The sequence below is a fragment of the Serinus canaria genome, chromosome 5 (assembly GCF_022539315.1).
Source record: "Serinus canaria isolate serCan28SL12 chromosome 5, serCan2020, whole genome shotgun sequence".
Classification (NCBI taxonomy): Eukaryota; Metazoa; Chordata; class Aves; order Passeriformes; family Fringillidae; genus Serinus; species Serinus canaria.
The window spans coordinates 31699892-31715059 of NC_066319.1; positions in this window are offsets into that span (position 1 = coordinate 31699892).

Genomic DNA, 15168 nt, shown 5'->3' on the forward strand with positions numbered 1-15168 from the left:
CATCGCCGAGCCACAAGGTGGTGGTGTGGTGTCACTTTTTTTTAAGCAACAAAAAGAGGTTTTGTTTAATGAGCTTGAACTCACAAGCCTGCTCATCTAGTGAACTGTGACTTTTCAAATACCAACCTATTAATGTCAAAGGCAATACTGAAGGGAACAGTTCTGTTTGATTTAAAAAAAACAGACAATGTGAAGTCCACTATGCTCTAATATCTATCACCTATGGGGCTCCATTCATGCCTAATGCTTTATTCAAGCTAAGACCTAGTTTTTATATATCAGATTAATACATATCTACAGCTTTGCACCTTTCTATTTTGATTTTTTTATTATCAGGGCTCGCCGGGGCCATTTTCATTCCCTTACTATAGCATCTGCAAGCAGGTGGATTAGAGATAACTCTCATTGTGCTTTGTTTTCTCCTGACACTGTCATTAATCATTCCTTAAGCCACACTTCAACTTATAGTAATCAGGACTGGCTGTTCCCAAGCTGCACAAGAATTGCCTTTCACAATGTAATGTGAAATTGGAAGCGAATGGCTGAAGCCAGACGCTTCTTCTGCATTCCCCATCTATCTCATCATTTAGGTATTTATCCATCTCAGGCTTGTACAGGGAGCATCTCTCTCCTTCCCATGAGGACACAGATTGCAACAGAGGATCAGATTTGTTACCCAGGCTTTGGGCTTTGATTGTCCTCTTATAAGTTCGGGATTAAAGTGAAATTTCCCACAGGGCTATGCAGGATTTGCTAGCATTTAACTGTTTAACCTGGCTGTTTGTGAATGAGAATCCTGTGGTCAGCTATTCCACAGAGAATATTATGGTAAGCCAGCTCTGAATGGCAGATATTTCGGTAAATTCCTGTAAAGACTGCTACAGTTGATTCCAATTAAGTTCATACCTGATAACAATTGTTTTCTTGTACATGATGAACAGTAATCTTATGATAAAAAAACAATTGTCTAGTCTCTTGTGAAATACTCTTGTCAGCTTCAGAATAAATGCAGACCTTCAAAAACTTGCAGTCGTCTATTTATGCTTCTAGAATCAGTGCGCACTAATTTGTCTTGAACTAGGTCATATCCCTCACTGTGGAGAAGAGTTGTATTCCCTTCTATCTTATCCAATTTTGGTAATAAGTATAAGGTAATAATATCTGTAGTAGCACAGCAGTGGAATGGACAAACATTTTAAACAAACTGCACTTGATGCATTAATAAAGACAAATTGATGGTTCTGGAAAGCATGCTGTTAAATATGTATCCAAAACAGATGTATTTTTCCTGGCATTTGATGTGATTCTTGCACAAAGAGAAGTACCTGTAATGTGCTATTCTCCACGAAACTGAAAGCAAGGGGGAAAATTTTCAGTCCACATTATCTATCTTTTAGTCTTAGCTTTAGATCCATTTAAGGAAAAAAGATTTTAAAACAAGTCAAAATCATTTTGTTATCTAGTTTAAAAAGACTGTATGCTCAACCACTGTATATATATTCTATTTAATGTGGATGTGTTTTTAAAATGCCTAGGAGGATAGTGCTCATTTCATGTGCTTCTCCAAGAGAGACATAACACCCAAGCAACTGAAGTACATAATTTAACAAAACATTTTAGCTTGCAGTGAAATCAGTTCCCTGGGAAGGAATGGACTGAATCATTAAACTCAATTTTAACCCCACTCCCTGAGAAATTCTTACATCTTATTCAAAAGTTTTCTTTCTTTTTTTTTTTTTTTTGCCTAAAAACGCGTTGAAATTCCAAAATAAGCTTTTGTGGGATTTAGTTTGGGGATTAAAATCTTAAATATTTTTATACATTTCTTTAAAAATAAAGAGTCGGAGACCCCAAGGGAAGGGCTCATGGATATTATCAATTGTAAATCTACAAATTCTAATGCAGACTCTAATCAACAGAGAAATATGTTACTTTTCTTGTTCACCCTTCAAGTACATTCTGAACCTGTAGTTATGACACTGATCTCGTGTTAACCAGTGTCTCAGTGAAAAGGAGCAGTGCTTGCTCGTGTAACGGTACCTGTGAAAGCATCACTGCCTCACTGCAAATTACTAAATATCTTTGCCATCCTTTTCTGTTTCTCTCATAGCACTAAATGATTATTGAAAAGGCATAAGCAATCCTTTCTATTTATTTGAAATATCCACTAGATTCAGATGAGTAATTTTCAGCTGTGTATAATGCTCCCAAAGTAACCTCTTCATTTCCATTGTTTTAGTGTGAAATCATTTCCTCGGGAGATAATTAGAGTTGCTCCATTTATTACATTAAATGATTAGCATGCACTTGAAATGATTCAGTATATTTTCCTTTATTGCTGATGACTCTTAAATATGGGCCTACATTTTTAATGGATAAATTAAGATTATCTTGACATTTTGTGGCTGCCTCAGCAGCAAAACAAGACAGACTTTCTTTTCCAAATACACACGCAGGTGTGTGTCGAACAACACATGTTAGCTGAAGGGCTTCTATTCACCTGATTATCCCACATGCCTCAGCTTAAAGACCAGTAAGTTTGAAGGTAAAATGGGGTTTAAATATACCAAAATTGCTACTGCTTCTGTTGCATGTGTAGTTAGTAATTATTCTTAAGTGTCATGGGATCAGAATTCCGGCATCTCAGCTAAAGCGTCTGCTTCCTCTGAACAACCAGCATCTTCTTCCAAATGCATATAAAATTATTTCTTACAGTGGCAGACTTGCACTTTTATCATATTATATTAATTAATCTAAATGAATAAAAGAGTTTTTCTGCATGCTAACTAGTGAACTATCATCCTCTCACTTATGAGAATAAATTACCCTAGAATTGTGAAAAAATATCCCAATTAATACTCCTTATTAAAACTGAGTAAGGTTTAATGTCAAGCTACAGCAACTGCTTTAAGACTTTCTTTTAAGAATGGAAGTCTGTAGTAATATGCAGATGGGCTGCAGTTGGGACCAGGTGTTCGTGTAACCAGCACTGTGACAAGGACTCCTGCAGCAGTTGCCAGCACTGACCTGGATGTGGTGGATACGAACAGTGACAGAGGTCAGCAGAATTAAAAGGGCTCCATTTTCCCAAGACTGCGCCATGTCATTCCCAAAAGAAAGCCAAGGAGATATTTAACTGGATTTGAAAGCTTGGTTCATTGGAGTTAAATAACCTACCACACTCAAGCTACCTCAGTGGATGTGAAACTGATGTCATTATTAAAGGGTACATTCTCTTGTGATGGGATACATTTGCCTGTCCTTCATTTCTCAAATTTCACCATAGCCCAAAGACTCCTCACATACCCAGTCAATTTAAACTCAAACATATTTTGTATTTAATATGTTATAAATCTAATAATAGGTTTGAATGATAAGGATTCTCTTGGCAAGATTTTATTAGCATTTTTACTTTTTGAAGACAATATGCATAGTTTATCTGTGGCCAGACAAGGTATCTCATGTTTTATCTGAAAATCCATTTCACTATTTCAGTGAGTAAATTCACTTTTTGAAAAAATATACAAACTGTGAGTGTACAGAATATGAAAGAGAAGACATAATCAAAAAAATTTTAACCAACAGTATTATAAATGCTTTGTGTAATGCAGTATAAAAAACCACTTTCATAAAACTGTATCTTAGATCAGAAAATAATATTCTAAATTAAATGCTAAGTACTACAAAGAGAAAATGTATATATTTTGACTTGTTCCCTAATTAAGCACACAAAAGTAATCTTTCTACTGGCCTATTTTTCATCCAGAAAGCCACTGCAGATATTTCAGTCTTACAAAACACTCTTAAGAAATATTTCTTCATGAATTCATAAACATTGTTCATGTTGCATGAACAAAAAGCAGATGTATTTGGGATAGCAGACCTCACCAAATCAAATAAACTGCACCCTTACAAGCAATGCTGGTGTTATTTCATGTAGTACGGCTGCATGGAAACAGCAATGGATTGCATGGCTCCATATGCCTGGAAACAAACAATTTTCCTCTCTTTATTTCCTTGTTGATCCCCACTTGAGTCAGAGTCTCACCTGTGTCTAAGCAGCAAATTTGACCATGGTGTGATCATATAGGACAGACTTCCTAAATTTAGCTGTAAAAATCCAATAAAATACTTCATTTGGTTGTTCCTTGGAATATGGTGAGAGGAGTGGGGATGCCTGCTGGAATTAAGCCCAAACAGTGAAGAGCTCTGTGCTCCTAAATGAAAATTGGGCAAATCCAGCCCTGTTCAGCCAAATTCTTACAGCACATGGTTGTGTTTCACCAGTAAACAGCTCCAGACATTAACAGGAGTTTTGACAAACTGACACTCAGAGATTGCTTCTGCTCTTGCTGAGGTCATAAGTGTGACTCTTTTGTCTATCTCAGTGATGCTGGACCATCATAACTAGAGGTGAAGTCACCTCATTAACCACAAGCAATCCTATTTACTAGCCCCAGCATTAGTATATGATGTAGGCACATTTATCCTTTAAAACTTCAGCAGTATAAAAGCACACCATTAAATAATAGCACTACTGTAGGCATATTATACAGAAAGTGCCATAATGTTGTTTGTATATGACAGGCATTTTTAGTGTAAGAATGCTGAAATTCTACACTGATGTCATTAAAGCATAAATGACATACTACCAAAAGATGGAGATACTAATGCATGGTGGTTAAAACTACACTTCTTTGTAGGTTTTAGAGTATTTTTAATAGCTTCAAAGCATGTTTTTAATAGATGAAGTTATAACAATACCAACAGTAGTGGCATGAAAGGTTACAATGGATGAACACCATCTGTCTCAAACATTTATTCCATTTAAGTAAAAATACTTGATAGAGAGCATTTCTATTATTCACAAGAAATCATGGAATATAATGGTTCCTAGCACTCCTTTTGTAATAGCTTATTTAAATACTTGGGGCTGCAATTCTGATTCCCACTTTGTTCAGACTTCACAGAACTACTTCTTACAATTGATCACATTTTTATTCTTTATTGTATTCTAAATAGCCTCTGATTTTTCAGAACCCAAGACTAAAAATTAGGTTTGCAGAAGTGAAAAGTACAGTCTTGAAAAAAGCCCCTACACACTTTTCTTAACTGAGGAACAGCAACTACGAAATTGAACAAGAAACACTATGCTATGAATGATTTTGTTTACAGAAATGTTTTAAGGAAATATTCCTGAAGTCTAAATGGAGCTTGATGGGCTTTTTCTAAACCCTTAAAATCTGAAATGACCTGAAGGTAAAAAAAGATCACTTGACTTTGGATTCTATTTCTTTGTAATATTTTCTTCAGTGCTTCCAGCTCAGACTACAGTAGTTTAAACAAAATTAAGAAACCCAGTCTGATAAGAAGTTATTAAAATTCTATTTATCATTTTAAGTTTATTTATAGTAAAAAAAATAAAAAGGATTTAAATGAGGAAGTAAGAATAGAACTTTATTTATGATGAGGTTTGATATCAATAGTTTATAGATACCTTGCTTCCAACCTTTCTCAAATTATTTAAGAACTTTAAATGTTTTTATTATGAGCCCAGGATACTCTCTCAGTTAATAGAAAACAGTACAAAGTCATCAGAACACTTAACTTACTTCCAGTGAGGATAAAGACTTTTTTTTCTGATTTTTTTCAGAAAAAATCATAGAATCATAAAATACCAGAATGAGCTCCTTAAGATCTTAAAAGGAGATCTTAAGGACCACCTGGTCCAGCCTTTCTTGGAAAAAGCATGGTCCAGACAATAAAATGGTGATAGTTATTTTAATTTCAGAAGAACTGGACTTCTAGCTGAAGAGCAACTTAAAATGAAAATTTATAAACAAAGAAGCAAAGGTATATTTGCATTAAATCCCTGCCAATTTGCATTCAGACAGTAAGAATGGAAGATGTGATGTGACTTAGGTTGGCTGTGCTACCTTGGGTCAACCACATTTTCCCTGATAAAATGGTGTACTTACATAGAAGAGTTTTTGTTTTAAATTCTAGTTTTTAAGTTAGAATTAATTAAGAAAAAACCTAAAATAACTAGCATAAATTGCATTGCATTATGCTACAATGTCATATATTAATAGAGTCAGTACTGAAATTACCCAGAGTATTATATAAATTCATAGGTTATTGTTTTGCCTTTTTTAATAAAACTTGTTTAGCTTGGAGAAGAAGAGACTCAGAGGTGACCTTACCACTCTCTACAAGTCCCTGAAAGGTGGGCTGTAGTCAGGTGGGGCTTGGTCTCTTTCTCCAGGCAGCAACCGACAGAACCAGAAGACCCAGTCTTAAGTTGCATCAGAGAAAATACAGGTTGGATATTAGGAAAAGGTTTTTTATGGAAAGATTGATAAAATTCTGGAATGGCCCGTCTGGGGAGGTGGTGAAATCACCATCCCTGGATGTGTTTAAAAAGACTGAATGTGGCACTCAGTACTGTGGTTGAGGTGCTAGGGCATGGGTTGGACTCGATGATCTTTAAGGTCTCTTCCAACCTAGTGATTCTGTGAATTCTGTGATTTAACTTTATGAGGATCTTTGAATCATTATGATGTGCAAATGTTTGTATACAAAATTTTAAAAATATATATCAGCTAAATGATAAAGAGACACAGCTCTTTTATGGGCTTATAAACTCCCTGATGTCAAAAGATGCCACATCTCCTAACTTTCAGCTCATTCTAAAATGTTTTAGTATGATAAACTTCATATGGAAGAAGTATTATCAAACTACAGCATGGGAGTCTTAGAGCAGTGCTCTTTTTAATATTGTTCCCATTTGCATTTTAAATAACCAAATGGTTTTCAGGCATTTAATAGAAAAACATTTTTTTAAATGAATACCAAGAGACATGTGTAAATAGCAGCACAAATTGCGCCTGGGCTATAAACCTGAGTGCCAAGTTTCTCTTCAGTATGAATATAGACAAGTGTTAAAAGTCTGAAAAATGGATTCCTTAATGGATATACTGGCAGACCTGTAAGTGTAATAGAGCTAGAATGTTCCTCTTTAATAAAGATATCATATTTCATCTCCTAGATTACACATAGCTTTTCTATTCTAAATAAAAAGATTAGAACAAGAAATTTTTTCCCTGCATATCATATTTAAAAATGTGCAAGGGAATGTCATCCAACAATTTGTAAGCATTGAAATTATTTCCTTGAAAACAATAAAAAGTAATCCCTAAAGATATGGTAAATATACAGTTCCTTTATTGAACAAACAAAAATAGATTATGCACTGCTTTTTCAGAATCAAATACATTTGCTTTGACTGAGGCAAGCAGACACATCTGGGGGCTTGAATCTTACCACAGTCTCTGTGACTCTCTATATTGTCAGTGCATCAGTAACCTTGTATTTAACCAGATTATTTACAGTCAGAGCCTTATAAGATCACACCCATTGCTGCTGGTGTGAGGGAGGGAAGGAGACCTCTGAAATTGAATACAAATGTGATATTTATTGTTACATTTATTGGGCTATAACCATATATCAAATGTGCTAAATTCACAGAGATAAAATAATACAATCACATCAAGACTGAAAATTTAATACTAGACAGGGACCTACAAGTTCCCTTCCATCACAGCTTGCTTTGTGGCTCATCTGAACAAACACTCTGCCCTGGAATTTACTGGACAATTCTCCTCTGCTGCTTATTAAATGCAGGGGCTATTTCCTTCTGAAATTTATGCTAACTGCAAGTAAACCTACTTGTACACCTAATTTGTAAAACAAAAAATTTGTTTGCTGGCTTTTTCCAGACAAAAGAAATCTCCACAGATATATCAGTGTGATGGTAGGAGGGCAGCAGATCGAAACATTGCTATTAAAATGAATATACATATTGGTCTTCGGAAGAATTTTGACTGTGGGGTAAATTAGTTTAGATTTCACCTTAAATATTATCCCCAGTTGCTATGCTAAAAATGCAGCCAGAATAGAATGCATTTTGGCCGTGTCAGATTTGAGAACCTGACCCTGGTGTGGCCAGAGTGGTTAGGCTTTTCCTTTCACGAGCGCCACTTTTGGCTTTAGAGAAAGGGCTCAAGAAGTCACTGCATCCATAGATCCATCATAGTGGAAAAGCAGACAATATGTTTGGGAGGTGGAGCCTGAGTTCTCTAGGTTACACCATATTTCCTTTTGGTTAACCAAATAACACCAAGCTTCAACTGGAGAAATGGCCTCCAGCTGGTGCCTTGCCTTCATAGACTGAAAATGACGATCCACTTCAGCGTATATGTTTTCTAATATACTTTAACTACTCATTCTGTATACACCCATATAACATGGTTATGTGTCTGTCAAGACCCAAGTGGTGTGGATCCAGAGCTCTAGTAACCTGCTAGAAGAAAACTCAGCAAAATGCACCCCATATCACTCCTTGATGCCAGCAGGTTGAAACAGGCCCTTGTTACTGACAAGTGTAGCAGGCGTATTCTGCTCTCCACTAAAAACAGAAAATAAAAATAAAGGTGGATAGGAAAAAAAAAAAACTTAGCTTCTTTTCAAATGCCTTTCTTAGTTTCCCTAAGGAAGGTCTTAAAAACATAAAATTGGATGCAATAGAAGTATTCATTAATAGATATATTGGAGTGACTTTCAGATGCTCGGGGGAAGGTCTGGGTCTTCCGTCTTTTGAACTGATGTTCATTTGAATGGCTTCTTTTTGTGGCAGAGGAATTACACCAGCTTTACACTCAGGAAACAGGCAGCAGAATTTAACTCCTGATATGCAGGATGGAACTTTATCCTGAAAGAGAAAATAAGAGAACTTTATCAGAACTTTATCCTGAAAGAGAAAATAATGCTGTTCTTCTCAGCAGCATAACTCAAATTTATTTATAACAACCTGCTATTTTCCTTTTTTTTTTTTTTTTAATTGTGACAGTAGCTAAGCTTTGATCTTTCTGTGTAAATTACCAAATTGCATGGGACAGAAAGAAAGACAAGCAGCAGCAGCAGCACAGAACCAGAAAATTCCTCTTAGACAAGAGAGATTGTGGTTACTTTTTCTGACAGCTGTGACTGTAAAATTTGCAAAATGATTTTGATATAGGTTTTAGGGATTTTTCTCCCAATTATCTTTCTTTATACTTTCATAATACCTAAAAGTGGTATCCTTTATTACAACTCTTATTACAGTAAAATCGATGGAAGCCTGAGTAGTGGGTGTATTGTTATGACACTTAAACTATTTGTAAATATTGTTCAAAGCTTTCTTAGCATATTTTAGCAAGGCAGCATTACTGCAAAGTATAATTTATTTCCCATGATAAAGTCTGCATGCTTCAAAGACAATCGCACTGGAAGACAGATTCATGAGAAGGAAGCCACAAGTGTCTTTCACTTTCCAGTAAAAGCATTTGTTTCAGTCTTTGGCTTTGGAGGATTACTCTGCAGTCACAAAACCCACAGATGTGGGCAGGAGGCCATTTCACTTTGCTCTCAGTGCCCAGAAATAGACAGACAGCACCTTGAATAGTGAGATCTCTCTCGGTTCTGTAGCTTCTCCTTCCTACTTGGGCTTTGTACTGAAGAGAGCTCCTCTGACTGCAAGACTGGAGCCGTGGCACCAGCATGCTTTCATTACCTTCTCATTCCAGATATGAAAAGAATGCACTGGTTTACAGTGATATTACATTCAGTGAGGGCTTTGTTTAGACTCACTTAAAATTCTTCAAAGCGACCCTGTAAGAGGAGCATTAAAATCACAAGGAAAAGCTCAATGAACAGCCTTCCAGTCTGTATCAGCCAGCTTGTAAAAGAGAATGTAAACACCCCCCTGCACTTTCTGAAAAATAAAATGTTCTAGCTGCCAGCCTGAATGATAGGCACTAATAACAGCAAAATATTTACATTGCCCCTGGTCTTTTTATAATCACCTCCTGTGTATAGTTTATGGAAGATGTTTTATACATTTTAAGTTTAACAGTGTGATCTTAGAGTAATCTGTACTTAATAGCAAACAGAGAGTTTGACCACTATCTGGCTGTTCAGCAGAGCCTTAACTGCTATAGCAAGTAATCCCCAGATACTGATCATGCATCATATATAATGAAGCTTTTTATATTCTTATTATAGTAATAAAGGATGATTTTTTTGACATTTATTGCCAGAGAGGTTGGCCCCTCCACAGGTAAATGTTACAGGTTTCCATTGATATCATGCTGGTGAGGAAAATACATGGTGACTTTAGTTCTCAGACCCCTTTTATGCTCTCAAAAAATTCCAAAATTTGGTCCAGTCTGAATTGTCTTACATGACTGTTATTAATACCAAGAATGAATCAAAACATCTAAGTGACTATTAATATATAATAATACACTGCCTTTAAAGTCCATTTGTGTGTATTTTTTGCCATTTCTGTGTTTCAATTTAGGTGTACTTCAAAAAAATTTTTCTTATGGTTTATACTATCATTTTAGGGGGGAGTTAAATTTTTGGGCTCTTTACATCAAGTAAAATGTCTGACTGGAATTCCAGACATTTTCACCAAAATATGAAATAATAGGTTGTTAATTAACTCCACTGTTAATAGGCTTGATAGTCTTGTTTCCTACTTGTGCAAACTATGCCTTACTTTATTTTTTTACCAAAACCTTGGGCTAAAAGGAGATAGAATATTATAGAAACAGTACTGTGTCTTTGGAGAAATGTTTAGGTTAGTGGTTCTTGGGGGGAGAGGGAAATAAAAGCACCTGAAATCAGTGCAGAGATGCAAGAAGGTTAGAATTTAGTTCAGCCCATTATGATGTTAAATTAAGGCCATGCCTTGTTCTCCCTGAAGTCAATTAAGTTGTAATCTTTCATCATGGTATCATTTTACAGTCCCAGAACAGTTTACATTTCTTTCTACCTTAAAAATAGGTCCTGGATCCTTAGGATTATATGGACACACTGCAGAAGGTATTACAATCCCTTTTCCAAATAAAACTCTCCACTTTGGCAGTGCTCTGTGTTCTGGCAGGCACCTTGCTACACACAAAATAAAACGTGTGTGCAGAATCTTGCATGTGCCTTGTGCAGCATGTGTGTTAAAGTAGGTGACAGTAGGGAAGAGGATAAGTGAAGCAGCTACTCCACTCTGGACCCCTATGAATATTCATTTTGGAGCAGGCAGTCCTGTTAGGCTGCTACACTACATTTTAAAGTAGTGATCAATAAACTTACTATAAATAAATAAACTACATATTTTTATTCCCGTTGAATATTCTAGTTGATTCAAGCAAATTAGTTACAGTGTGTGAAAACTCCCACCAGGAAAAGATGTTTAACTGTTTTTTTTATTACAGTTTACTATATCTAGAAACATTTCTCACACTGATGATTTACCAGAACTTCAATTTACCTCTGAATTTTATACATGCAAACTAAAAGGGACAGCAGGGTTCTACTTTTAGAATTTTAGCACCATTAAATACCAACTAAAATTACCACACTTGCAGAAAAGGAGGATAGAAACATAGCAAACTCCTACTCTTCAATTCTGCTATACACTGAAAAAAGTAAATAAATACACTTTAAAACATGGAAGCAATTCCAATTAAAAATAACATTTACATTAGGATTGTAATCACATTTTCTCTCCAGTAAAATAAGGAAACCTGAAGAGAGATCAGATGTATTATAAACGCCCTTAAAAAACCACCTATGTCAGGAAAACACAGAGTACTACAAAATAAATTAATATATTTTAAAGACCTTAATATTTGTGGTTCTGAATGTGAAAGCTGTAAGCTGAAGAATGAGAAACTCTGAAGGATTCATTTTATGAATTTTAGTTTTTATTAGTTTAAGTTTTATTTTTTTAAATGCATGACAAAACATTATTATGGGACACGTATTTTTATAAAGTACAAAAACCCCTGTGTGCTGTCTTAATTTTCAGCTTAAATTTACAGACATGCTACATGGCAACAGTATTAAAGCAAAAAAGGAGGGATACATTTTCCTATTCAATAAAAAGCCATGGAAGTTGCATGGGGTAGAGTCTCTAGGAAATCCACTCTTTCTTTGAAAAAATGTCATTGGTGAGATAGGAGATTGGCACCACAATGAGCAAAATATAGTGAGGGCTGATACGGACTGTCAGCTAGAATTTGGGTTAAGACACTGACTTTTGTCTGCACCATGCCTACTTTCCAAAGAAGATGGAAGATGCAAAGCTGAAAGTTTCCTCTCTCTGGTTAATGTGGTCTATACAAGTGAATAATGTATAAGAAGATGTTCCCTTGATAATGTCACAATTATTCATTGTACAGCTATAAACTCAAAAATTCACATTAACAGCTAGGTATTATTTTTCTTCTCTGAAATTAAGTGAGTGGCATCAGTGGTCATAAATGAGAGCATTCATCAAAGGCGTAGGCCATGGCAGAGGATTAAGTGAATGCTGATGAAGTGTCCAGATTCCCATAACTTGGAATGGGCTGCATTCAGCATTCCTTTATTATCCATCTGCCACATAACAAAAAGTCTCATATATTTAATGCAGGTTTGCCCTCGGCCACGTAATAGGATTAGGAATAATTTCTACAAATTTACAAAAACAAATCACATGGGAAGGCTTAGAATTTGCTAATAATTTCTCCATAGCTGGGAGATCAAAGGGATGTAAGAGTCCAGAGCCAGGCGGTAGTTTGACCCTGGCCAAGCTTTTCTAATGAAAGGGTTAATCTTCTCAGAGGTGACCATAGAGGAGCAAATAGTGTGACCAAAGGCAGATTCAGGCCTCCGAAAATAGGAAGAAAATCGTCTGCAAAGTATGACAGCAAGAAAACATGTACAGAACAACAGTACATTTTCTGTCTGAAAAAATAAAATAAAACAGCAAACCACAACGAATTGTTTTTTAAGCAAAGTGTGACTGGCAGGAGATGGGGGGTTTTGGTGTGGAAAGAGGAGTGCCATGTGCAGGAGAAGCAGCTTGCAGGGTGGACCAGAAATATTACTCTTTCTTCCTGAATAACAGAGAATAGGCTGAATGCCTAAAACCACTTTCTATTGTCTTCAGGTGAAAACTATCTTTCCCAAATGTGTGTTGAAGCTCTGGTTGGTCGGTTGTTTTTGCCATATGCTTGTCCTGTTGGTTTTTTCCAGAGAAAATGTAGTGTAAACACTACCTCATAGGCGAGTTTTTGGGAGGACTTAAACAAGTTGTCCAGTGAAGCTTTTTCAGCAATGTTCTTGGCTTGATGCAACCCTTGCTTAAAAACATTGGCTTCTTGGAAGGCAATTCAGTGTCTCAAAGTAGCCATATAAGAAAAGACAGGGGAATTAAAATCAAACAAAGCCAAAAAAAAATAAAAATAAATGAAAGTATTGGGAGGGTGTGTGCCTAAGTCTGTGTCTGTATTTTTCTTTTTTTTTATCCCTTAGCAATCACTAAGCCTGTCTACAAATTTTCACCCTGCTGGATTTCCTTTCCCACTCAATAATCTTCAAAGGAAGAATGCTAACATCAGCTGTAGGTGGCAGGTATTTTAATATTTGCATCCTAAGTGGTTTTAATGAATTTTGGAAGTATAGCACAATGGAGTACTAGTTTTTTCAATTTAGTAGGAATCATGTGATCATTCTCATTTTTGGTTCCTGACCTGTTGTAACAAGTTTGAATACAGTACTTATTCTCTGTGGTTTTCTTTCCCTACTGGGATACCCACCAAATAGCAGATCAGAAAGTCTGATTGCAAGTAAATCAGTGAATAATTTATTACAGCTGCACAAAAGCCCAAGTAGACCTCTGAGCCTTGTGTTTCTCTTCTTGGAAGAGAATTTTAGGCCAAAAGTTTACTTCAGCCTTAAGATTAACTTCCTATGAACCTATACGTCCCACCATTCTTGTATTAAATAAGAAAGAAGGAGCAATGATGACAGGAGAATAATGAGAACATAATTCCCAGGAAAGAATGAAACATATCCAAGCAGAGCATTTAGGTTTGAACATGGGGACTGCTATGCACTTAGTTTAAGAAAAAGCCCCAGAAAGCTGAGGAAAAGGGTCAGATTAATATCCCTGGGGAGGAAACTTCCTTTTACTTGTTACAGACAGACTCCTGTTAAGGTGGCTAGAAAAGGAGGATGCACTTTCACATATTATTAGAGAGTTCAGCTCTTTCCAGTCTGTGACACAAGGAGACTTCCAAGAAGGATACCAATGAGTGTCTAAAATTGGTGTGAGTTCCGGGAAAAAGGAACACTTTTTGGCAATATAGACTGGACAGAGGTCATGAGATTTATTTCACACAGCTTTCTAGGAAGTCAGCAGTTTATAATAATTTGGCATTGCTACCACTATGGACTGAAATTAAATGTGCTGTAGGTAAAAGAGTCTGTAAATTATTTTCTCTAGTTATCTGCACATTGTCTGTTTATTTTATATAGATCATGGTTCATTCCATCCCTCACACTTTAGGTAATTCCATTTAAGATATTAAAATCCAGACTAATTTTTTCTCTTTCATGCCTCAGCCTTCTGATAAAAAATTGTTTTTTGATACTTCCACAGTGTGTAGAGGTATAAGCATCTTGTAAATAACTTTCAGGCAGGGCTGGAGGTTAATGTTTTGTGCCCCACACTCTCAAGTTGCAATGATTGTAACGAAAAATACACCGACTTCTATCATCCATCACAGATAAGGAACAGAAAATGCTCAATAATTCCTGTTTCTTAGTGACAAGATATGTAGACTTGTGTGCATCAGAGAGGCAAAAGTTTTAACTAATGACAGTTGCCTTTAGTGTGTATTTAGATCATCTTTAGACTAAAACCCTCAGCAGTTCAACAAATTTTAGTCATTTGGTTTCCCAGGCTGTTGGATATCTGTTGATATTGTGTGGTAAAGACAGGAGTTCTTACTCTGAAACTCTGGTGGAAATTATAACATGGGTACTTTTAATTAACGCTTCTCTTTCAACTATGGTTGCCAGCTACCTAAATGAGGTAGCCAGAAGAACTACCTAAATTTGAGTTGGTTGAAAGGACTTGGATTTTACACCAGCAGTGCCCACATTACCAAGAGATGTTATGACAGTGTTCTTTAGCAATGAGCAGCAAAATGCAAGAATGTCCCTATTGTACTCCACAAATATGTCACTTATGAATACTGTGGTCATTCGAACCACAAATTAGTTTTACTACAGTTTCAT